General features: G+C 58.0%; 2 long non-coding RNA genes across 3 annotated transcripts; both read right to left on the bottom strand.

Moving 5' to 3' along the window:
• Nucleotides 1-11,420: 11,420 nt before the first annotated feature.
• Nucleotides 11,421-14,577, bottom strand: LOC109395200 (uncharacterized). Of its 2 annotated transcripts, none has more exons than XR_002126586.1 (3): nt 14,327-14,577; nt 13,942-14,053; nt 11,421-11,786 (listed from the first exon to the last, which is right to left on the bottom strand). It is a non-coding gene; the product is annotated as an uncharacterized LOC109395200 (long non-coding RNA). The 2 variants fall into 2 exon arrangements; XR_002126587.1 differs by having other exon boundaries at nt 11,421-11,783.
• Nucleotides 14,578-15,205: 628 nt separating this feature from the next.
• On the bottom strand, nt 15,206-17,166 carry LOC109395201 (uncharacterized). The gene is made up of 3 exons (XR_002126588.1): nt 16,610-17,166; nt 16,364-16,442; nt 15,206-16,000 (listed from the first exon to the last, which is right to left on the bottom strand). It is a non-coding gene; the product is annotated as an uncharacterized LOC109395201 (long non-coding RNA).
• Between the last annotated feature and the right edge of the window lie 6,367 nt (nt 17,167-23,533).

The raw sequence follows: 23,533 nt of genomic DNA, 5'->3' as shown, positions 1-23,533 counted from the left end.
AGCAGGGAGACTGTCCAACTCCACGGGCGACTTGCTGTCTTAATGAATGACATGTGGCCGCCAGGCAGCCAAGCGGGCTGGCTGCAGTACAAAGCCAGAGAACAAAGCAGACCATTAAAAAGCAATCCAGAAGCATTTCCCTGCAGCCCTAAGCGGGGAGCTGGAGCCGAGGCGGGCAGGGCGCGCTCTGGGCAGCCCACCAGGTCTGTGTCCTGGTTCCTGGGCTGCCCCAGGGACTGGACTTGGAGGGCCTGATGCGGGGCACAGGACCAGACCGAGTCACAGCAGTGAGAGGTCACAGCCCAAGGAGGAAGTGACTCATATTGTCCTCAGGGTCCCTCGCTTGGTAGAAGGCTCCGAGGACCCTTCCCACACTCAGCTCTCCCCACTTTCCTCAACCACCTCATTCATTCATTCATCCATCCATTCATTCATTCGTTCGTTCATTTATCAGAGCTCAGTGAGCTGTCTGAGATTCTGGGGACACAGCAGAGAATGAGCCATAGTCCCCGTCCCCACACAGCTGACAGGCCAGGACAAGGACTGGAAACCCAGATAGTCTCAGGGGCCTGTCAGTGATGCAAGTCAGTGACGGGGATAATGTATGAGAAAGACAACAGAGGAGGCAAGACAGTGTGTGGTGTGACCCTCAACTTCAGGGCGGGCCATCCGTTCTGGTGTCTGCCTCCCGGATGGCCCAGACCAGGGGTCAGCAAACTTTTGAGACGGAAGAGCCAATCTTGTCCCTCACAACAATTTAAACATTATTCGAGAGCCATAAAACAAATGAAATCACCATTATGTGAATAATATCCTTTAAAAATGTTATAGATGAAACTATGATAGTTTTATTTTCATTTTCAGTTTTACTTCAGAGCCGCACGTACGTACCCAAAGAGCCGCATGTGGCTCGCGAGCCGCAGTTTGCCGAACCCCTGGCCCAGACCAACGCACCCCCAGCATCATAGGCAGGTCTGTCTGCAGATCAGTCTGCTGTTCTCTCCTGGGGCGATGGGGTGGATTGAAACGGTCACTGGATTAGGCAGAGGAGAACCTGGGCTCGGCCAGCCCTTCCACTGACCAGCCCCGTGTCCCTGGACAAACTCGGACGCATCTCTGGGCCTTGTCTTCTGGACAAAAGGAGGAAACTGGACCAGTATTCTCCAAGAACCTTCCGGCTGCCAGCACCACTCCACCTCTGCTGCTCTGGTCTCTGGGCTCGGGCCTGGCTCAGCCTGCAACCCTGAGCCACACACGGCACTGGTCACCTGCCCGCCCACCCCCTGCTATCACCCCCACTCCTGTGGGCCTCACCAAGCTGCAGCACCTTGAATGTCTGGAGGGCCTTCATGTGGCGCCTGTCAGGGGAAAGCGGGCAGAGGCAGCTGAGTCTGGCAATGAAAGACACTGGGGGGGTCTCTGAGCCCTGAGACTTGGAGACCCTGCCAGCCTGCCCTTCTCTTGGAAAACTTGCTTGTATTTTTTTACTCCTGTGAAGGAGTGAAGGTAAGACTGACTCTGACATGTGTGAGGGTCTCCCCGAGCAAAGCCGATGAAGTAGAGCCACGTCCTATTGGGTTTCCATGGACATCAAAAAGAAATGTTCTCTGCTGCAGTTAAGGTGGAGAGGGGGCTGCAATAGCTTAAACAAAAAGGTGTTTAAAAAAACAATCACATCATGAGACTACAGAGACAGAACTGCTGTCTGCAGTTCAATAGGCGAATGTCATCACCGCCGAGATCTCGCCACAGTCTTGACCTTTACCTCACTGATGCAAGATGGCTGCTGTGACGCCAGCCATCCCACCTGGTTTCTGGGGAGGGCTGGTGTGTGGAGGAAACAGGAAAGGAGGCCCGTGTCAGAGAAGCCAAAGCTCACCCAGGGACCTCCTCATAGACCTTCGAGTCTCACTGGCCAGGGTCACAGTGGGGGTGGGGGGGTGGGGGTGGGCACTGTGAATGACGCAGCTCCCGGGTGCATACCACCGACACACCAAGGCTCTCCCCTCCTCCCTCGGTGCATCCCTACCCACGTCTCTTTTTGACACAAATTAAGTCCGTGACACTGAGCCTCATGCAGCTTTGAGCGCTGACTCATCTCTGGTGCCATCACCACCCAGGACACGTGCCCTGCCCGGCCCAGAGCTGGGTCAGGGGAAACCAGTGACACGGGCCTATCCCTCAACCTGCCGTGCGACTTTGGGCAATTTCTCAGCTCCCCACCCTCAGCTCCCAACTGCAGAGTGAGGGTGACTAGACCTGCAAATAGTATTTCCTTGGTTCTGAGATGCTGTCACTGTTACATGCACCATCCATTTAAAAACAGCTATTGGGGCGGAAACTGTTGTAAGAAACCTCCCAACTTTAGTAATGTCAGAATGTAAAAAATATCTGAAAATTAAGGCAACCGCAGGCCCCTAGCAGCAACTACTACCTGAGAGAGAGTGCCTGAGGCACACAGGGGTCTGTGGGGCTGGGCCCACTCAGCCACTCCCTGACTGGTGATCTGTGCCTCAGTTTCCCCATCTATTAAAGGGGGTGGCAGCACTGCCTCATGTCCAGCTGCGAGGACCACACACCAGCCCTAGGCCCGATCCTCTGCCATCATGTCCCAGGGGTCATGCTGGGGCTCCCCGAGTGTCGGCCATTAACTTTCCCCTAGGTCTTTCCGGGGAAGTGTGCCACGGCCCATCTCAGAGACAAGAAGCTTGGTTCCTGGGAGGAGTCCTTCTGGGGTGCTGGGCTCTCGAACACCTGCTACTTGTAACCACCCAGGCCAGGGCCCCACGCACCAGCTCTGGGGGTGGGACTGCTGTGACAGTTCTGGGGGGCGTCAAGGTCTGGCGGTCTGCATCCTCTATCAGAGGGAGTCCCTGGAGGGCTGATGTCACAGCTGCAAACCTGGCCTCTCTCCACTTCCCCTCAGAGAAGTGAGCTCAGCAAACAAGGCCAGGATGGTTGCAGCCGGGAGCAGGGCGCTGAGGAAAGTGGGCCTTGGTTGAGTGGGGTGCTGGGTGCTCCGGAGGACCCAAAGCTCCCCGTCCTTGATGGGGGTGTTTCCAAAGTCAGAAATGTTAGAGAACAAAGTGCGACCCAAGCAGCAGGGCTGCCAGGGGCAGGAGGACTAGGAGAGGCCTAACAGGGGCGGTGGGGGCAGTGGGGACACTGAATTGTCACCCAACCCCAGGGGTGGGCTGAGGGGGCGACCACACCTCACAGAGGTGGCCCAGGAGCCTGAGGCCTGAGCAAGACCCTGGGGTGGCCTCTCTTGGGACCAGGTGGCGGGGTCACAGGCAATGGAGCTGGTAACACTGCCTTCCATCAGCTGGGGTGTGTGAGGGTCCTGGGGCAGCTGTGACAAATCCCACAGGCCAGGAGGCATAAACAACAGACACCTGTTGCCTCACAGGTCTGAGGCCAGAAGTCCGGGATCCAGGTGTGGGCAGGGCGGGCACCTTCTGAGGCTGTGAGAATCTGTTCCCCTTCTCTCCACGATTCTGGTGGCCCAGGGCTTCCTTACAGATAGCTGTCTTCTCCCTGTGTCTTCACATTGTCTCCCCTCTGTGTGTGCCTGTCTGTGTCCAAATGTCCCCTTTTTATAAGGACACAGTCCTATTGGATTAGGACGCACCCCCATGGCCTCATCTTAACTTGGTCATCTGCAAAGACCCTCTTTCCAAATGAGGTCACATCACAGGTCCTGGGGGTGGGTTAGGACTTCAGCACCTTTTGGGGACACAATTCAACCCACGTGCTGTGGCTTCTCCTGAACTCCCCCCACACACACACACACGCCTGTCCCTCCCCCCGAGGCCGCGTGTGAGCATAAACTGGCATTTAGTTTTACGAGCTGGAAACTTAACAGCAAATCCTTCCTGCTACTTAAATTTCTACATGAGGGCCTGGAAGGATGAGCACATTTTCCCCTGTTTTACGCTGAGCTGATTCAAGCGGGCGTGTTGCCAGGGTGAGCATTAACCGCGAGACTTCTCCCCGCCTCAGGAAAGTGCATAATAATTTTACATCCTTCTCCATCTGGCCAAGCGCAGCCCCGAATGTTCTGATGAGGCGCCAAGAGGCACATTTTCTGGGCTTCCTCCAGGGGGGTAGAGATTTCTGGAAATGCGTAGAGGAGACTCTGAAAGCATTAGGGGCTAGCACTCCCCTGGATGTATTTTATTGTTTTAATATATAAATTGGTTCTTTTATGGAACGAGCCACAAATCTCATGATGCTTCCTGTTCCGTGCAGAAGCGCTAATTACTTGGTATTTTGTAAGCTCCTGAAGAATTACATGTCTAATTCCTCCCGAGGCCCCGTCATGAAAGAGCTTCTTATAACCGCAGGGCTTTCCCTCCAGGATTCGGGCACTGTGATGCTGGGGGCGGTGACGACACGCCTGGCTCCTAACAAAAATCGGACCTCGCAGCCGGCAGCATTTACAGCTCAAATGGAATGTGTCTGCTGATGACGTCTGCCCATATTTGCATAGTTCATACATTTGTAGCATTTTCAGGCCCTGGAGAGCAGGGATAGTCTCACCACCCATCATACTGGGACAATGACGTCATTGCACGATTGCGTCACGTCGCCTGGCCCAGCGCAGGTAAAGGGCCTGCACCCACCAGCTTTGGTGTGCAGAGAGAGTCTCAGAGGTATTGGCAGGGGGCCACAGAGCCATCTGGGAGCCCCTGGCCATAGAGAAATAGCTGAGGGGTGTGGTCCCGCTCTGCTCCCCATTTCCGGTCACCTCCTAAGGCCGTGTGTCTGTCCTTTATGGCCTTCTGCCACCCCTGGATAGTCCTTGGATGTTAAACATCTCAAGAATGCCAGGGACTGAATCTCGCCGCCGGGCAAGACACCCTCCATCTGGGTCTTATTAGAAAGAGCTCTGAGGCCTGGCAGAGGGGTGTGGAGAGGTGTCTCTGCTGAGGGGAGCCAGGCTCATAAAACACTGGAATTGGAGGAGACATGGGGAGGGGCAGGAGTTAGCATGGGTGACAGGTCACCCTGAGGCCAGCCAGCAACCACCAGCCCCTGCCCCCCCCCCCCCCCCCCCCACCCCAGACAACTCAACTTCAGCTCAGCAAACAAATGCTAAGCGAGTGTTGCCTGTGGTTTCCTGGCTGGCAGTCGCCTGCCTCCGGGAGGGACCAGGAGAGGGAAAGTTGTGACTCATGCACTTGGGAATCTCATGCAGTAGACTCAGCAAGTGATGCGAGAACAGGTGGGAGCCATGATTCCTCAGCTCTCCCTAAGAGCCTTGAGGTCAGCACGAGATGTAGAAAAGACTTCGCATTGCCCCCAACAGCCCTTCCAGCCTCTCCCTCAGTGATAAGAACCCCAACTTGTCAGTGGCTCGGGGGCTGCTAGATACCCTAGGATGGTCTCATGTCAAGATCCTCAATTCCATCTGCAAAGACCGGTTTCCCAGGTAAGGTCACATTAAAGGATTCCAGGATGTGACGTGGGCATAGCTTTGGGGAGAGCTCTGGCCTGTCCCTGGTGGTGATCACAAACAACACACACGCCTTTGCAGGAGAACTTTGGGACTCTGCAGAGCCTCCCGCTAGCCTGTGGCGGCCCAGGAGGTTCCCTCGCTCCTTCCTTCACTCTGAAGCCTCTTGGTCTTGTGTGCCCAGGTGCCCCTAGGGCTGCACACCTGGGTCCTGCCTCCTGGCCTGGCCACGTGGGGTCAGCCACCCACCTGTGCTAGCTGCCCGCACTGAAATACAGATGTCCTTGTGGGCATTTCCTCAACACCCCAGCTCCATTCTGCCACCCCTGCCCTGAGCTCTGCACGGCTGCTGGGGACCCTGCTGGTCTCAGAGTCCTAGCTCTCCTTTGCCCGGGAGGGACTTCTGGCCCCCCGGGAACCTCTGGAGTCCTGGACCCACTCCCACCTGCGTGCTCGCCCGCTGATGCTCGCCCTCATCCCCTGTGCAGCGCTGTTCTCCCTCCCTCATCTTCCCACCCCTCTGGGGTCTGCTCGTGACCCCACAGCCCTCCCCCTGGGGGCAGATGAGTAAAGGAGTAAGAACCCCGAATTGAATCCAGCCAGCCTGGATTCCTGCCCCCACTGACCAGTGTGAGCAGATCCCGAGTGGGACTGCTGAGCTCTGGTTCCTGACATGGAGAGGAGGGAGCTAAGCCCACGTCCCTGGGTGGCTGTGCAGATGGACGAAATAACCGCTCAGGAGGCACTCGGCTGGCCGCCAGCCAGTGTCCCCTGTGGTGGCTGGGCCATTGTTAGTGGACACCCAGCAGCTTCCCAGCCTCTAAGGCGAAAGGTCCCATGGACCCACACACCCCAAACTCACTGTCCGAGTGGGAGGTGGCATTATGATCCAAACCAGATGCCTCGGGTCCCCTAATAAGTCACCCCTGGAGAAACGCTGGATGTGTTCTCAGTGTCCCCTTTCTATCACCATCCTGCCCCATTTTCTCCCTGTCCCCTCAGCCCCCCTGTTGCAGCTTCGTACCCGTTGCCAACCATTCCCCCTGCAATTGTGCAAAGGGGACATTGCCACCGAAACCACTGCCAGACTCTCCCTCTCTTCCCGACCCGGTCTCCCTCCTCCTCGCTGCCAGCCCAAGGTGCCTTGTGACGGACACTCAGGACCACCTGTGGGGACCACTGCTCAGGAGGGAGCCCCGCGTGAGGTCCATGCCCTCGGGTCACACGACCCTCTCGTCCCAGGCTGCAGCCACCCACCCTGCCTGTCACTTCCTGGACACACTTCAGCCATCTGAAAAGCCTGCCTCGCTCCCTCGCTGCTTCTGTGACCAGATGACTCCCACCTGACCTCAAAACTCAGTTCCATTTTATAATCAGCAAAGAAAAATTGTACGTATTTTTAAAACAGCAGCTCAGTTCAAGATCTGCCTCTTTCTGGAAGCTTCTCCCTGGCACCTTTGCCATGGCCTGTGCACCCCGCTACCTGCAAGCCTGTTTCCACCCCACCCCCACCTAAGCTCCTAGGGTGGTAACCCAATTTTGCAGCCCACTGTGCCTTAGAAATCTTTGTGCCACCTGTGCCATGTCTCTGAAACAAGCAGAGTTTCATCCAGGTGTTTCACCTGAAGAGCTCTAAGGAGGGCAACTGGAGGGGAAGCACCCGAAGGTGGCAGCAGCAGAAACAATACCCCTCCCCCCCAGGGTCCCAGGGCAGAGCCCCAAGCCCAGGGATGACTGGGGACCATCACTGTGGCAGCCCTTCTCCCCCCTCTCACCCTCCGACCTCTTGCGGGTCCTCCCGGCAGCCAAAGCCCAAGGGGAGTCACCCTGCAAGGCACCTGGATGATGGGATCCTGGGAAGTGACCCCTGGGGATACAGAGCAGGCAGAAGGAAGGAGAACAGGAGCACACGCCCCGTTTCCTTCAGAGAAACATGAGGGCGGGAGGAAGCCGCCCCACTGATGAGGCTGTGCGTGCAGCTCCTGGCTTTCCAGACGGACGAGAACCCACTGGCCTTGGCCTCGGTGGGGGCAGACCTGCCACCAGGCTGAGGGAGGCTCTGCACCCCACCTCTCAGGGAGATGTGGGTTCCTCCAATTGCTCCCTACCCCCCGTTGCTGGGGTGCCACTGGGACAGGCTGAGGGAAACCTCTACTGCCATTGGAGGGGGCTTCTGTCCACGGGCAGATTAAGGCCTCAGGCTACCTGATTCCTACCTGTGTGCGCCCCCCCACCCCACGATACCCCAGGGGGTCACCTGCCCCAGCCAGGCCAGCACTCAGGGGCCCCTTTAGAGCAGGAGTCTGGCAGTGTGCTGTGACCCAGCCACACCGTGCCCGGTGATTCTATCCAGCTGACAAGGGCTCCCACCAGCCACCACCAAGATCAGCCCTCTCACCATTATAATTAATACTCGGCTCTGTCGGTTAGGGCGTCCTGCTAGTTGGTCTGTAAATCTTTGTGCAGGAAAGGGCACCTGCCCATTGCCAAGCAGAGACCGGACTGGGGGAAGGACATGGGGACAGGGTGACCCGTCACCTTCCTCGTGTCAGCCACACTCTTTCCCTTTCCGGAAAGAAGAGGACGGAACCACAGCAGGTGGGACACAGGCGCTGAGCTCAGAGAAGGATGAGGGGAACACAGACGGCCCCCCGGGTGAAGGGCTCTTGCGGGGGCAACGAGACCCTCCCTTGGGCAGCAGCTCCGACCCGGCTGTCCTGTCCGTGTGCTGAAGGCAGAGGTCACGTAACCAGCCCCCAGGAGGACCACGGCACTCCAACACTCATCACGGTGAGACAGCCAGCCATCAAAAGAGACCAGGCTCTGTCTGGAGGGGGGTCCGCCCAGAAGGGCCCACGCTCCTCTGAGTCACAGAGCCCGGGGATTCCTCTGGAAGGGCGCGTCCTCAGGCTTTAAGCCTCCTCCCGTCTCTAACACCTGTCCTGACACTCAGGTGACCTGGTTTAGGTCAGGGCTTGTCAGCCACACTATTACCATTTGGGGCCGGGAGCTCCTCGGTTGGGGGCTGTCCTGTGTGTTGAGGACACTGAAGGCGCACCTTGGCCTCCCCGCACTGGATGCTCACAGCACAGCCCCCAACGTGTGACACCAAAGTGTCTGCAGACATTGCCATTGTCCCCTGAGTCCACGGCGCCAGCTGAGAACCTCTGGTACAGGGAGTCCTGGCTGAGGACAGAGGTGAAAGCCTTCCCGGCCCCTCCCACACCCCGAGTCTGTGGGTTCTGAGACATGTGCGGGGTGGGGGGGTTTGGGAGCAGCATGAGTGAGGAGGGAGAAGCCGGCGGGGGGCAGGGGCCGGGTTGTCCTCAGGGCACAGGACAGGTGGATGTGGGTCCCAGAGGCAGGGCTGCCCTGGAAAAGTCCCTCACAGAAGTGATTTGCATAGCGCTCAGAAGATTTGCATAGAACGGTCTGCATCCGAGTGACCCAAGCTTTTGGAACAGGCAGACCCTTGGGGTCCTGCTGGTGAAAGAAACCAGTTGTGAGGCAAAACTGGGGTGGGGGAGTTGAAGCCCCAGGCCAGGAAAGGACCAGGCTGCTCCCGGAACCCCCATGGGAGGGAGCAGGGTGCCAGCTGCCCCACTCACCTCGTCCCCCACCCCACCCCCATCGTGCACACGGCCCCCCTCCCTCAGAGTCCAAGCTGGCGAGCTCCCAGGAGCCTCCCAGCTGTGCTCTGGCCCTGTGTGGTCTGCAGTGCCGCCCAGCAGGTCGCTCTTCCATTCAGCCAGCTGCTAAGCTGAACTGCTTCTGGGCCTTTCCACCGACGCCATCTTATCAGAGGCTCCATCTTTGATCTTACTTCATAAACTCATGAGTTCTGGGGTTACACTAATGTAGGAAGCCCTGCGAAATGGGGTGCTTTCTGCGCGAGGTCCGAGGCTCCTAGGGAATGTCCTTCCAGGCTGGGGTGCCCCCGAACAGCCCCTGGAAGGGCCCATGAGCCTGCGGGCAGCTGCCCACCCTTAGGCCAGTGCTCCCACCTGCATGGAGAGGCCCGTCTCATCCCCAAGGGGGTGGGTCTGGATGGAGGGAGGTCAGCACAGCCTCCGCGCACAACCCACGCAGCAGGCCCCGAGGCCGCGGACGCAATTGTCGTCTCCCACGTACCCAGGGAGTAGATGGATGGTCTCTGTGCAGCGCTGTCTGAAGAAGCCAGACACTGTTCCCCAATCCAACCTGCTTAATTTCATCCTTCATTTCATAAACAGAGTCCCCAAAACGGCTGTTCTCCCAGCTCAGGGCTGAGAGAGAAAGGCCTGGGGGAGACGACACCATTTACAGAAACTGTAAGACCATTCCATGAGCCGACATGCTGTGAAGAGAACCAGCATGTGCGATGTAAACACCTACCGCTGGGTGTTCCTCTGTAGAGCGTCCTTACGTCAGGCGGGCAGGAGGGTGCAGCCTGTGGGGACTTGTGCCGACCACAACAAGGGTGGCTTCATGGTTCAGTGGCCTTCCTTTCAAAGCACCTCTTAAAGGTCTCCTTTAAATATCGCCACCAATACATCAGGGGTGGAAATAAAGGCATGCTGGTGTCTCAAAATGTGTAGCGTTTTCATCTCCCGATTGGGACATGCGTGAGGATGTCTCTAAGCATCATGGATGGCCAGGGTGACTGGGGGAGAGGCGGGGTGGGGAGGGGAGCCCCGCTGAGTTAGGGAGCTCACGTCTCAGCTGGACCTGGAGCCTTGGAGACACATTCTGAACCCATTTCATGGCCACCTGTCCTCCTTTCGGCCAATATGTATGTATTGACAAGTGGAGCAGTGATGGGCCGGCTCCTGGGCCCGCTCCTGGGCCCGCGTTAATTACCACTGTGCGCTGTCAGCATGATCAGAATTTCGTCGCCAGCCGTGGGCAGAGGCCCATCCCTCTTACCAACACTCAGCTCCCTGTAAGGCGAGGGGCAAGCTTGCCAGGCTCCGGCTACAGCTGCTCCACTCAAAGGCGGCTTCCTGGGAGGGCCTCTGCCCACAGCTGCCCAGCGGCCACTGTGCAACTTGCACCTGGGCAGGGCCTCTGGATTTCCAGGTCCAAATGCAGGGTCTTGGGTGGCACCGAGCTTGACCCAGGGCTCCCCCTCCCTATCGGTCGGCCCGGAAACGCCGCAGGCCTCCCCCTCCTGCACTGAGCAGGGCCTTTACAGGGCAGACGTCAGGCTTCCTCTGAAGGAGGCGCGTGTGCCCTGAGGGCGGGGCTGGACAGAGTGCTGCTGCTCCTTTGGGGACGTCCCCTCTCTCCCACTGTCCTGCGCTCCCCTCCCCCAGCCCTGCCCTGGCTGCCCGAGGCCTCAGATCCCTGCACATCAGTGTCGGATCCATGAGGTCCCTGGCGGAGTCGCTGGCATGGCCCTCTGTGGTCTGGCTTGTCCATGTGCGGATCCCGAATTTGGGGGTGTAAAACAGCATCACCGTGGTGGGGGCTCCCCACTGCGTCATGGCTGGATGGTCAAGAGAGATCTGCCTGGTTGGGGGTGGACGGAGCAGCTGTCCTGTGGGTCCCATTCATCAGGGACACCCCCTCCCTACCCCCCTCCAAAAATAAGACAAGAAGACCCACGCCAGCTGAGTTGGCGTGCCGGGGCTGCCAGTTACGGGCCGTGGCCGTGCCCGCCCCTCTTCTCGGGCAGGGTCATTTGCATTCCTGAGTACAGCGTGTTCAGTTTCTGTCCTGCCTGGCCCTGTACTCAGCAGAACCAGTTTTGGAGGGTGCGGTTCTGGTCTGCGACAGCCAGTCTCAGGGAGCCCCAGGAGGCCCGGGCCAAGGAGAGCATCAGGAACCGGGGCCCCCAAGCCCGGGGGGAGCTGGCCACAGGGCTCAGCAGACGCCCCGACCTCCCCAGCTGGGAGAGGAGGCATCGGATGGGCAGTTTCCTACAGAGCCGTGGTTCACAGTCACCTTGGATGTCACCTGCAGCCCTGCACACCCAGCTGGCACAACGCTTTTATTAATGATAATATGCATTCATGAGGCCCCTCCCTTCTCTGTGCCAGGCAGTTTGCAGGGAAGCAGGTGCCCTTGCATTCATTTTAAAGATGAGAACGCACTTTACACCCCCACCCCCACCTGGGAGCATCTCCCACTTGCCTTTGGTGTCCCAGGGGTACATTTGCATGGGGCGACCCCTTTGGGTGATGCTGGAGCTGACCTCTGTGTTGGGAGCGCCCCAGGATGCCATCAGGGCTTCTCAGGGCCTAGAGATTCTTCTGGAAGACTGAGCTGTGGCCTCTGAAGCTATGGTGTCGAGCTTGTCCTGGGTGCCTGTCTGAGCCTGCCTTCGGGGGGCTTCACTGTGGCACTGCTGGGAGGCAGGAGGGAGGTGCCCTCAACACCTCCCCCAACACACACACACACACACACACAAACACACACACACACACACACACACACACACACACAAACACACACACACACACACACACACACACACACACACAAACACACACGTCAGCGATGCAGCACTCCCTGGGAAGTGAGCTTGCTTCAACCCCCTAGGTCTGTCCATCCACGAACCTGACCCCCCAAGCCCATGAAAATGCACTCAGGACATGGCCGGTGGGCAGCAGAGACCTGGCTCCAACCTTCTCTGTTGGGGGCCGGGAAGAGGCTCCTTAATGAATGGGCTGTGAAAGCGTGGGCAGAGCGGGCAGAGCCCCCACAGAGAACAGCGCCTGACCCCACTCACACTCACGCGGGCAGTGCCGTCCATGAGCTGGCGGAGGGCGCCGGCGCCTGCCCCCACCCCACCCACACCTCCCCTTCCTCTTCCGCTGTGAGGAAGGCCCGAGCTCGGCCCTCAGGAGCTCCGACTGGCTTCCCCAAGGCGGCGGCTGATGCCAGACTCACACAGGCGCATTTGGACGGCGTCCCTGGACGCTCTGCGCAGGCCCCACCCCAGCTGGACCACAGCATTGTCTGGGCTTAAAGAAGTTGGGGAACAGCACCCGCCTCCCTATGTCTGTATGAGCTGCTTTCCTTTCCTGCCAACTCTGGGATCCCAGGTGAAGTCCCAGGTGCCAACACCAGCACTTGGGACCCGGAGTAAAACTGCGCCTCTCAGAGCTCAGAGGAGATACCTAGGAGGTACTGGTCCTCAGGAAGGACTGGCAAAGCTGCAAAGCCACATGGTGAGCCCTGCACAGCCACGGAGAGGTGGGGGGCTCCTGTTGTCCCCAGGGTGACCGGTGGGAACAGCTCACGGCACAGTGAACCCCACAGCTCTGGGTGCCGCCCAAGTGGACATCCCAGCTGGGGCTGCAGGGTTCGTGCTGAAATGAACTTTAAATTTCTTTTCTTGTAAATGGAGGTGAGGGACTGTGCTTTGTCAGTGTCCCATGCCCCCCACGGCATGAAAAGGGGACAGGACCCCTGGGAGGAAAACGTGACAGGGGCTGGCCAGGAAGAGCTTGGGCCTCCCCAGGAGCTCAGCATGGAGACAATGACAAGGGATATGAGTCCTGAGGTGGCTGCTGCCTGCGTGCGTCATCAGAGCAGGCAGAAGAAGGCAGGAGAGTAAGCAGACCCACTCAGGAGACAGGAGGGAGAGGCCAGAGGGGGGAGGCGTTCTCTGCCAGCTGCCTGGGGAGAGCCACCACCTGACCGGGCACAGGAAGTTCTTGGGGCTCGCTGGAGGAAGGGGCAGGAGGGTCCCTGGGAGAGTGTCCCATGCCCCCCATGGGGAGAGTGAGGTTGGAGAGCCAGCCCCCAGGACACCCAGGGACGCCTCCTGCTGGGGCAGGCCCTTCCCTACGCACGTGCCAGGCCCCCATCCTGCCTCATGCCCACAGCAGGCTCCAGGGGGTGTGAGTCCTGTCCCCCACCCTAGCTGAGCACCCTCCAGTCCTCTGTGCACCCTCCAAGCCGTTCAGGATCTGCCCCCCCACCCTCCCCCCACACACACACACATACACACACCATCCATCCCCTGTCTGTCCCCTCACACCCCTACGACCACGCTGATTCAACCCATGCCCAGCTGGGCACCTGCTCTGCCCTCTGCTCAGAGGGTGTCCAGGTGCCAGTTCACTGCATTTGTCTCAGATCCTCCCGGGACCATCCTGACCACCCCACCCCGTCTCTCACTGTCCCCAACCCTGCGCTTGTCTCCCCTCTTGTTACTTGACTATTTGCACATGGCTGATGGTCCCCCTCCCTGGGATCTAAGCCCCATGAGTTTGGAGATGGTTGCGGTGCCTGGTGTGGCTTCAGGACCGGGCACATGGAGGGCCCCAATCAAAGCTTGTTGAGTGGACAAACGAATGGATGAGTGGATGAATGGGCACATCCGCCTCCATTGAAAACTGCGATCACAGGAAACCCGTCAACCAGCAGGCGGTGGCAGGCGGTGGCAGGCGGAGCCCTCCTCTCCTCTCCTGGGAGAGGCCTGGATGATAGAAGAACCCCCCCAGGCCTCTGAGCCCTGGAAGAGCCCGGGGAGGCTCCGAGGGGTCACTCACCTGGAACGCCGGCCATTGCTCCCTGCTCACCAAACTAAGGTGGCCGGGGGACGCTGGCCACCCGACGAATAATGAGATGTGCCCCATTCCTGAGCGTGTTTTCTGCAGCAACCTGGGAACAGGTGATGACAGCTCTGTGCCGATTATAAACCCTGGGTGTGTAACCCCCATACCTCTGCCGGGCGAAGACAGTGTGCCAGAGTGGCTTATTGGACACCCTCCAAGTCCTTCAACTGGCTTTGCTTTTAACTTTCCACAATTTGAACTTTTGCTCATTCTAACTGTCCTTTCCCTCCGCCAAGCCCAAATCCCAAACTGGCCTCGGCCCCAGAATGTGTACGGATGGCCTTGGTTTCACGTCATCCCTCCATTTCCCATTGTTTACCCTTCCTGAGCCTCCCGGCAGGAACGCAGTCCATCAGCGTTGGTCTGAACCACTCTCCAGCGTCATCTGGCTTCCAATGTGCTGAAGGCAGAGCAGGTCGAGCTTGTGAGCTCCAGCTGAGGTTTGGGCTGGCTTCTTCGGGGACCCGGCTATTTCTGTCTTTCTGATGTGGTTTCTCTTCCTCCTCTTAGCTGCAGGTCTTGTTCCTGGTCTCTGGCCCCCATCTGGCCACAGTGCATGTGACAGGGGACACGGCGAGGCCCTGTGAGCAGCCAGACTTGGGAACCAGAGAAGCACCCACCTTTCCCGTTCTCCTGAACACAGTGGGGGCTCCCACAGAGGGTGGGGCCCAGCTCCCGAGCACTCAGTGCCACTGTCAGACTGTCACCTCTCGGCCCCCAGCCGGAGCCTCCCCTCACTGCTCAGGGAACAGGCACCCCTGGTCCATTCAGCAACTGATGGAGACCACACGGCTTCTTGGGGCCCCCAGGCCAGGACAGCTAAGTGACCAGGCCACATGGCATCGAAGCCTCACAGGCAAGGGGCCCCACACACTGACAGGAACCAACAAGCCCTTCTGTCTGCCCTTTGGCACCTAAGGCCCCAAAACATGTGCCATCGATGTTGCCACTCAGTAGCCGATTCCTAGAAAAAGCCAAGTAAAACCCAGTAACAAAGACACTGAGTTCATTCTGTCCCGGCACAAACTAACCAGCGGCGCAAGGCGGCAAGAGGGAGGGAGGCAGGACCCCACGGCCGCCGGACGCTGAACCTCTGAGCGTGGGACTACTCACCAGGGCTCTGCTGACCCCTCCCTCCGGGCGATGGCAGGACCTGCGATGCCCAGTGCCCCTGGAGCAGAACCACACACGTGTTTTCGAAACAGATGCCACGATACTTCTAACAGCAGCAAGACCCGCTAATATTTATCTTTCTAAAATGCATTTTCAAATATGCACAGGAAAAGTTCTAAGCACGTAGAAATGTGGCTCAGGCGTCCTTCAGAAATGGAGTACCACACTTCAAGCTCCAGAGAGTCCCATGAGAGGTGACACTGGTGGCGGCCTTCGCTCTTGAGCACCGACTGTCTTAGTCTGCTGCGGCCACCATAACAAAGTGCCCCAGGCTGGGGGCTCAAAACCTCAGAGTCATGCTGTCACCACCTAGAGGACAGAAGTCCGAGACCCAGGTATCCCAGGGCTGGTTCCTCCTGCGGCCTCTCCTCCCTGTGTCCTCACGGGGTCGTCCCTCTGTGTGTCTGTGTCCTCATCTCCTCTACTTATAAGGACACCAGTCCTACTGGATTAGAAACCATCCTAACGACCTCATATAACCTTAATTGCCTCTGTAAAGGCCCCATCTCCAAATCCAGTCACTTTCTGAAGACTGGGAGTGGGGTGGGGTAAGGACTTCAACACAGGAATGGGGGGTGTGTGTGCAAAATTCAGCCCCTGACCCCTCCTGTGCTCTCCTGTGCCAAAGCTTTGCACTTGTCAGCCTGTGGGATCCTCTCCACTATCAGACCCCCATTTACCGAGGAGGACACTGAGGCCAGGGCACTGACACAGCTTTTCCAGTGCAGGTCGTGTTACCACAAGCCTCTGTCCCAGTCACTGCCCGTGAGAAGACTCTCCCCTCTGCTGCTGCTCTCCTGACAGCATCCATGACGACCGCCTGTTAGATAGACATTGATGGTGCTCAGACACGCCCCATGAGTCAGGGGAAGGACGGACGTTTTGACGCAAAGCAGACATGGCCTGTCCCACGCATCTGATGCGAACAGGGACCGCGTGTGCACGGGACGCCCCGACAGGTTGCTCTGCCCCACTCCCTTGTCCCTTGCTCTGTCCCAGGGTCTTCCAGCCTCGTTTCTGGGACCTTTCACCCCAACCTCAAGGAGAGTTTCAGACTTCTCCAAATGAAATGCTCTCTTGTTTGGGGAGAGTGTGGGCGTCAGGGGTGATGGGTTCTTTGGCAAAATCATAAAGAGTTTGAGCAACGCAACATTTGGTCTATGCCAATGTTTCCCAAACTTACCAGCAGCAGCTCAGGAAATGTCACACATGCACAAATTATAGTTAATGGCCCAAAACAATGGTGTCCACAAAAAACATTGCTGAAAGAAATGATGAAAATCAGATTAAACACAAAAATGTGTATTTGGAGGTTCATAAAGGCTGAAATGCAGACACACACATGTGCACATATATGCACGTGCATGCATACACATGCACACACACATACACACACACACACACCCTGCACACGCACCCCCTTGGATACCTGGTTTGAGTGTGAGCCACAGACGTTGGGCAGGACCTGTCACCACTGCAGAGATGATGGGTTCTCGGGGACCCCATGGCCGGTAGGTAAAGTCAGCGGGGCCTAGGAAGAGGCTCCCAGTGACAGGGCATTGCGGGGTGGGCTCAGAGGTGGCTCAGCTGCGACGGCAGGCATGTCAGGGAGAGACCACGCTTCAACGTCAGCACGGGGCTGCAGGGGGGAGTGGCCCTGGCAGGTGCGTGAAAGGGAAAGCGATGACATCAAGGGGCATTCATTCCCACTGACCCGAGGGAGCAGCCGAGGGTGTGCCGTCCTCCCCGGTCCGCAGGGCCAAGTGCCAAGCTGTGTTTGCACAGGAAAGCTCCCGGAGGCGAGGCTGCGGCATCAAGGGACTTTCTGGTGGGAGGGAAGTCTGGGCGTGGCCCAGTCTCCAAATCCATCACGCAAATGACTCACCTCATCCATTTCTCCGAGTCCAAACCAGAGCCAGGTGAGAGACCCGCCTCCCACCCACAGCAGCCACCTGATGGAAGGTTCTTCCTGCTGACACAAAGCCATCTCCCCCTGAATGGGATGTGGGAGTCGGGCCAAGCCACGGAGCAGAGCTCAGCTCTGGCCCAGCACAGCTTCGGGCGCTCCCAGGACGAGCTGCCCCTGCAGCAATCCCCAGTGTACACTGCTCTGCAGCATGATGGTGGCAATAGCTGACTCACAAGGCCTGTGTCCACATCTCGCACCGCTGCCCACCGGATCCCGCCTTATAGCCCCATGTCCACCTCAGGGGCTGGAAGGCTCTGACGGCCCCCGGCCCGGGTGAAGCCTTGTGCCTTTCATGGTTCTCCTTGTTCGGTTTTTATTTCCCCAGGGACAAGGCCCTACTCAAGTCCTACTGAGCCATCCTAGGCAAGAAAATTCAGGCAGACCCCCCCCCATGTCATGTGACTTTGCCTTAAGGCACCTCAAGTCCTAAAGCTTTCCAACGCCAGCAGTTGTCATTGAAACCCCGAGTTTGAAAACAGTCCAAGCCACTGAGAATCAGGTGGCTGAGTGCCAGGCTCTCTGGGGCGGCTCCCCTCCCCCGCCCGGGGACCCCTAATCCACAGGCCAGGCTCCGAGGCAGGCGTCACGTGCTGCAGATGTCGGCAGGCTCTGCTCAGTGCCCCTACCCCCTCCGCCGCCGGGCGGGGGACAGCACCTGTGTTGCCTCCACTGGCTCTTGCTGTTCACAGGTTGTGAGGCTAAAAAAAGCAGCATGCTCTCCCCACGCGGGCGGCACTGCCACCAGCTTTGACATCTCTGCCTGCTGGTTTGTTTCAGATGACAAGTCCATGAAGCGGTGCTCCTGCACTCTGGGCCCCCAGGCGCACAGCCACACACGGCCAGGCATGAGCACACACGGGCCGTCACGTAGCGAGAGAAGGCCGCCAAGCCCTCGTGGGAAGGCCGCCAGGCCTGCAGATCCGGGGCAGCCTCCCCAGGGGCCTCTGGAATGCACCGTCCGCAGGGCAATGACGGAGCCTGGCTTCCTATGGGACAGCCAGGCCTCCGAATTGGAATTTAGAAACCGCAGGAGCCCCCGAGGGGCCCCAGATACGTGAGGAGGCTCAGGCAGCTGGGTCAGGAGGGGACCCGGTCCTAGGCCCTCTCTGCCCTCAAGAAAGGGTCCCCCCTGTCACCTACACTCTCCTGCCCCTTTCCGTCCCTTACCAGCCACAGGACTCCACAGGCTGTCAGGGTCTCAGTTTCTGCACCAGCAGAATGGGAGGACTCCAACACCCCTCAGAGACACCAGGAAAGGAAGTGACACAAACTGTGCAAGCGCCAGGCAGGTAGCAGGTTGTCCATGGCCAACCCCCTTCCCTCGGGGGTTTTATGTGCATGTCTCTCTCTCATCCTAGCACCAAATGCTTCCTCCCACTAACCACCAGCTGCCTGTGGGTGGCAGTGATGGAGGGAGGCAACCCCTCAGGCCCTGGGATGTCACTCCAGGATGCTGCACATCCACAGGCCCTGAATGATCAGGTCCGCAGGCCAAGCTTATGGAAAAGGTGAAGAAAACACAGCCATCAGGTGAGGAGGGTGCCGTGGCTGCCGGCTCCAGCACCCCCAAAGGGCCCAGCCATGTGTGCTGACTTCTGATGGCTGGAGCCCCAGAGCCGTGTTGGACCTGAAGGTGACCTCCTCCTCGTGAACTAGGATGGAGGTACAGCAGGGGATAAGAAGCCAGGCCCCCGTGTCAATGCACACCCTCCGGCTGGGACTTCCTGCTTCCACATTTCTTTCATGCGCGAGAAGAGCAGACTGTCTCGTCCGTTCAGAAGACAGCTTTTCCAGCTGTCCGCCTGTGGCGGTTCAGCGTGAACATCTCATCGCCACGCACCAGTGGCCCAGCACAACCAGGTCTGCGGGCATGCCTGTTGGCTCACAGACGCTTCTCCAGGCAGTGGGGCGGTGGGCTGCAGCTCGCCCGCCAGGCGGTCACCCCGCGTGCCCGGAGGTGTGTGCACAAACACTGCAAAAGGCCCGTTTCCCCCAGACGCCAGGGCCTCACTTTCAATATGAAACCACCATCCACCTGACCTTGGGCCAAAAGTAAATATAGTTCAAGAGTTTAAATAAAAACTCCTTCCAGTGCAGTAGAACTGTTGGAAAGAAGTGCTTTCTAAAACAACAATAAACAGACGTTAAGTGGGTCCAGCGTGGGGGAGGGGTCGAGCCCGAGGAAGAGGAAGGGGTCTGCACGCTGACCTGAGGGGTGGCGGCCAGGACGTCTTCCAGCACCCTGGGGAGGTGACAAGACTTCTGGGGTGAGCTGGCCGAGGGTCCCAGGGTCCTTTCACCAGGCTCTGGGGCCTAAAGCCACAGAATGAGGGAACTACGGGGAGCCCAGGGCTGTGTGAATGTCTGACATACTGCCCCCAAGCCTGTGAGTGAACGTGAGGCCCGCCCCTCCTCACCGCGGCTCTGGGGACACCAGGAGAGGCAGGAGGCCACGGCCAAAGCTGGTGGTAGAAGAAGACCGGCTTACAGACATCACAGGTGCCCTCCCCGTGGGTGCCAGCCTCAGTGCACGAAGCTCAGGCCAGAAGCGGGGACAAGCGCACGGACTGAAGAACCCGCCCCCCACGGGCGCTCCTGAGAGCTGTCGCCCAGAGACGGCTGCTTTCCCAGTGCTGGTGGCTGCAGCCTGAGCGGCTGGGAGCAGGTCTGCGGGACCCTCGCCTGGAAGGGTGGGGGTGTATTGGTGAGTCCGGTGGCTGTGTGCGCGTGTGTGTGGGAGGGGTGTAACTGTGTTTGTGTCAGCGTGTGCAGGTGTGCACAGGGGCCAGAGCATGTGAGGGCCTCTGTGAGCGTGTGTTGGTACGTGTGTGAGCAGCAGTGTATATCGTATGTGTGTAAATGTGAGGGGGGGGGTGTCTGTGCTTCTCCCCAGAGAGAAAGAGACTGTCCTCAGCTCGGCCTGACCCCCTTGGCTGGCCCTGTGGACAGCAGCCTGCACCCCCAACACCAAGGGCTGAGGGCCCCCCACAGCCCCTGGACTCCACAGCCCATCACCAGCGCTGCCATTGAACAGAATGCTCCCATGCCATCTCCACCGATGGGCATTTCTCCTGCTTTTTCAAGAGGAGTTGTCTGTGTCCCCACGTCTCCCACTGGGAGGATTTCTAGCCCCTTGGTGGCTGGCCGGTCGGGCCCAGGTTCCTGAGAAGCAGCAAGCCCAGCCCATAGCACCAAGCGGGACCCCGGCCCCTGTGGCCAGGGCTCCCTCCTGCCTCTGCTGGTCCCCACGCAGGGCCTCCTCCCCATGTCTGACCACTGTGCACCGTCTTCACCAGAGAGCAGGCATGTGGTGGGAGCCCTGCCAGCTTCTCCCGGGTACTCCTGGAGCCATCAGTTCTGTCCCCTCAGCCGCAGGGTCACCTGAGAGTGTCTGTCATGAGGTGAATGGAAGCAGGGGCCATATAAGGAAGGAGGTGTCCTGCCCACGCCTCTGCTAGGGCCCTAAGCCCAGGTCCAGGGGTACAGCCCTTTCTCCCAGCCCCACCCCAAAGTGTCTGAGGGCTTCTACCTCCTGGAAGTTGAGATCCAGGCCGGAGGCCCAGGGCAGAATACGTGTGAGCGTCCAGACCCCCAGGAAAGGCAGCAGGGCGGTGGGGGCAGCCGAGTGGCAGGAGGGGTGGCTGTGGCCTGTGATGGCAGGGTTGCGGAGGGACGCCTATGTCTGCAGGAAATCCGCGTGCAGACCAGGTAGCAGTCTCTCCACCGGTGTGCTTGGCAGGGAAGTGAGTGTCTATGTCACTGACAGGGGGAGGGGAGGAGCTTTTAGGATTAATGGGGCTGGCTCCAGCACACCATACCCTTTTAACCCCCACCCCCGCTCCCAAATACATAGTGACTCAACTCGGGGACAGAAAGCACAGGACGAGGGGGCGTTCCCACCGCAGGCCCCTGCCTGTGTCCCCCACCCCATGGCTGATGTGTTCCTGACCTCGGATCGGGCTGGAGTGGGGAGGACGTTGGAGCTTCTGGGTGCAGAGGAGAGGCTGAGAGGGCCCACTAGCTGGGGTCCAGGGGTCCTGCAGAGCTGGGTACTGACCATATCTGATCATTTGTGTGAACAAGGTGACTCAGGAAAGACCAAACATGCGATTAGAGCCGGTGCTATCAGCCTGACCTCTGGAGAGTGGAAGGGGGGGCATTGAGTTTAACCACCTGGGCGATGATTTGATCACATCTGCGTAAGGAAACCTGATAAAAACTCTGGACCCTGAAGCTCCCTGAGCGCCCTGATTGGAGGCCTCACAGGATTGTCACACGTGGATGATGTGCCTGGGGGGTGGTCCTGCATCCCTGGGGACACTCCCAGGCCTCGCCTTAGTGTCATTAATTTTTTGCTTTCTTTCTTTCTTTTTTTTTTTTTTTTAAAGATTTTTATTGGGGAATTGGAGGAGGGAACAGGAACAGCTTTGGGGAATTGGGGGAGGGGAACAGACAAGTTGCTGTCCTTTTGTTCTTCAGTCTAGTTGTGGAGGACGTTGCTTCACTGGCCCATGTTGGTATTATCATTGTGCTCTTCCCGGGTGAGGCAGTCGCTCGCCGGCCACTGGACGGCAGCTCATAGTAGCTCATGGCAGCCCACTGCAGCCTATGCTGTCACCGGCGACTCACGGCAGCCCAGCTCCAGGTCGAGCTGTTGTTCACCAGCTTAGCTGTAGAGGGTGCAGCATCACTGGCCCCCATGTGGGATCTGAACCGGGGCCCTGCTGCTCAGAGCTGGCACTCCCAAGCCAACTCCTAACCAACACACCACTCATCTGGCCCTCTACTTTCTTTTTTAATAAATACATTCAAACTCATAAATTTTCTACTAAATACTGACTTAGATGCATTTAACCATTTTTACATGGAATGATTGTATTTCTCAGTTCAAAATATCTGATTTCTATTATGATTTCTTCTGTTACTCATGAGTTAATTTCTACATGTGGGATTTTACCAATTCTTTTTTTGTTACTAATTTCCAGCTTCACTGTATTGTGGTTAAAGAAGGTGATTCTGATTGTCTGAAATCTTTTGAGACTTTAGCCCAGAAACTGTCTCTCTCTTTGGCAGGCTCTCATATCCAACCTTTTGCTGTGACAGCTTTCTGCTATAATCATAACGATAGCTCTTCCCTTACTTCTGTGAATTACAAAACCGGAGAGAGTCATGGTGACTCCCGAATTTGTAGCAGCCAGCTGGTCAGAAGTGGGGGTGGCCCTGGAAACCCTGAACTGATGTCTGATGCAGGGGCAGTCTCATAGAAGATAGCGTCCTTAACCTTGAATTTGGCCAACTTCAGGTCATACCAGCAAAAGATTTGTACCCAGAATAACAAACGCTCAGAAACCAATAAGAAAAACAAAAACAAAACCCTGACAACCTAATTTTCTATAAATAAAGGAAAGACTTGAAAAGGCACCTCCCCCAAAAGGCTACCCAAATGGCCAATAAGCACATGAAAGAGTGCCCAGGGCCAGCAGCCATTCAGGGCCGTGCCAATTAAGACCACATGAGCTGGCACTACACGCCCGCCCCACCAGAACGGCTGAAATTTCAAGGCTGTGGGGACATGCAGCTCCATCACATTGCTGAGTATAAAATGGTGCAATTACTTTAGAAAATCACTAGCCAGTATATCTCGCAGTTACACATACAAACATCCTATGACCCAGGAACCCCCTCCTGGGTAAATACCCGACAGAACTTTGTCCCATTGTCCGTGCAGAGTAGAAGGGACAAACTGCATATTCTTACAGGAAACCAGGGCACCGCAGTGGAAGGGCAGGCCCTTGGGCTCTGTCTGCTCAGGCTCACGTGATAGGATGCTGAGCACAGACCCCCAAGACACACGCTGTGTGGTTACACGTACATGCCCGTGGACATTCCAGAGTAGGTGGGACTAACCAATGTCACGGAGCTCACGGGAGTCACTACCTCAGGGGCTGGTGTGGAAGGGGCCCAGGGAGCTGCCGGGTCACCGGGGATATTTTGCACCTTGATGTGGGGGTGCTGCCCAGATGTGCCAGGCTGTAGTTTACAAACACAGCTGCATCCGTTCCTCCCATCCCACAAGGCTTTTACAAGGTGACCTTGAGACGCCCCCTACCCAGTGGCGGGGCCTACATCCCTTCCCTTTGAATGTGAGCACATCTTGTGAGTCCTCCATCAACAGGGTAGCGTGGGTCCTTCCTAAAGACATGCGGGCAGGCTGCAATGGAGCACCCCAGCCACTGGCCCCTCCAGCCTCCAGCTCCTGGCAGGCGTTAGGAAGCTGAGACAAGCTGCTCCGGGATGCCAGCCGGCCTCGGGGAGCCCAGAGCCCTGAGCACTTGAAGGCTTGAAGAGATTTGTGGCGCAGACTGGTGGCTGGCCCAGGGCACA

This window comes from Hipposideros armiger, unplaced genomic scaffold, assembly GCF_001890085.2.
Source record: "Hipposideros armiger isolate ML-2016 unplaced genomic scaffold, ASM189008v1 scaffold_458, whole genome shotgun sequence".
NCBI classification, from domain to species: Eukaryota; Metazoa; Chordata; class Mammalia; order Chiroptera; family Hipposideridae; genus Hipposideros; species Hipposideros armiger.
This window is presented reverse-complemented; position numbering and strand designations above follow the sequence as displayed.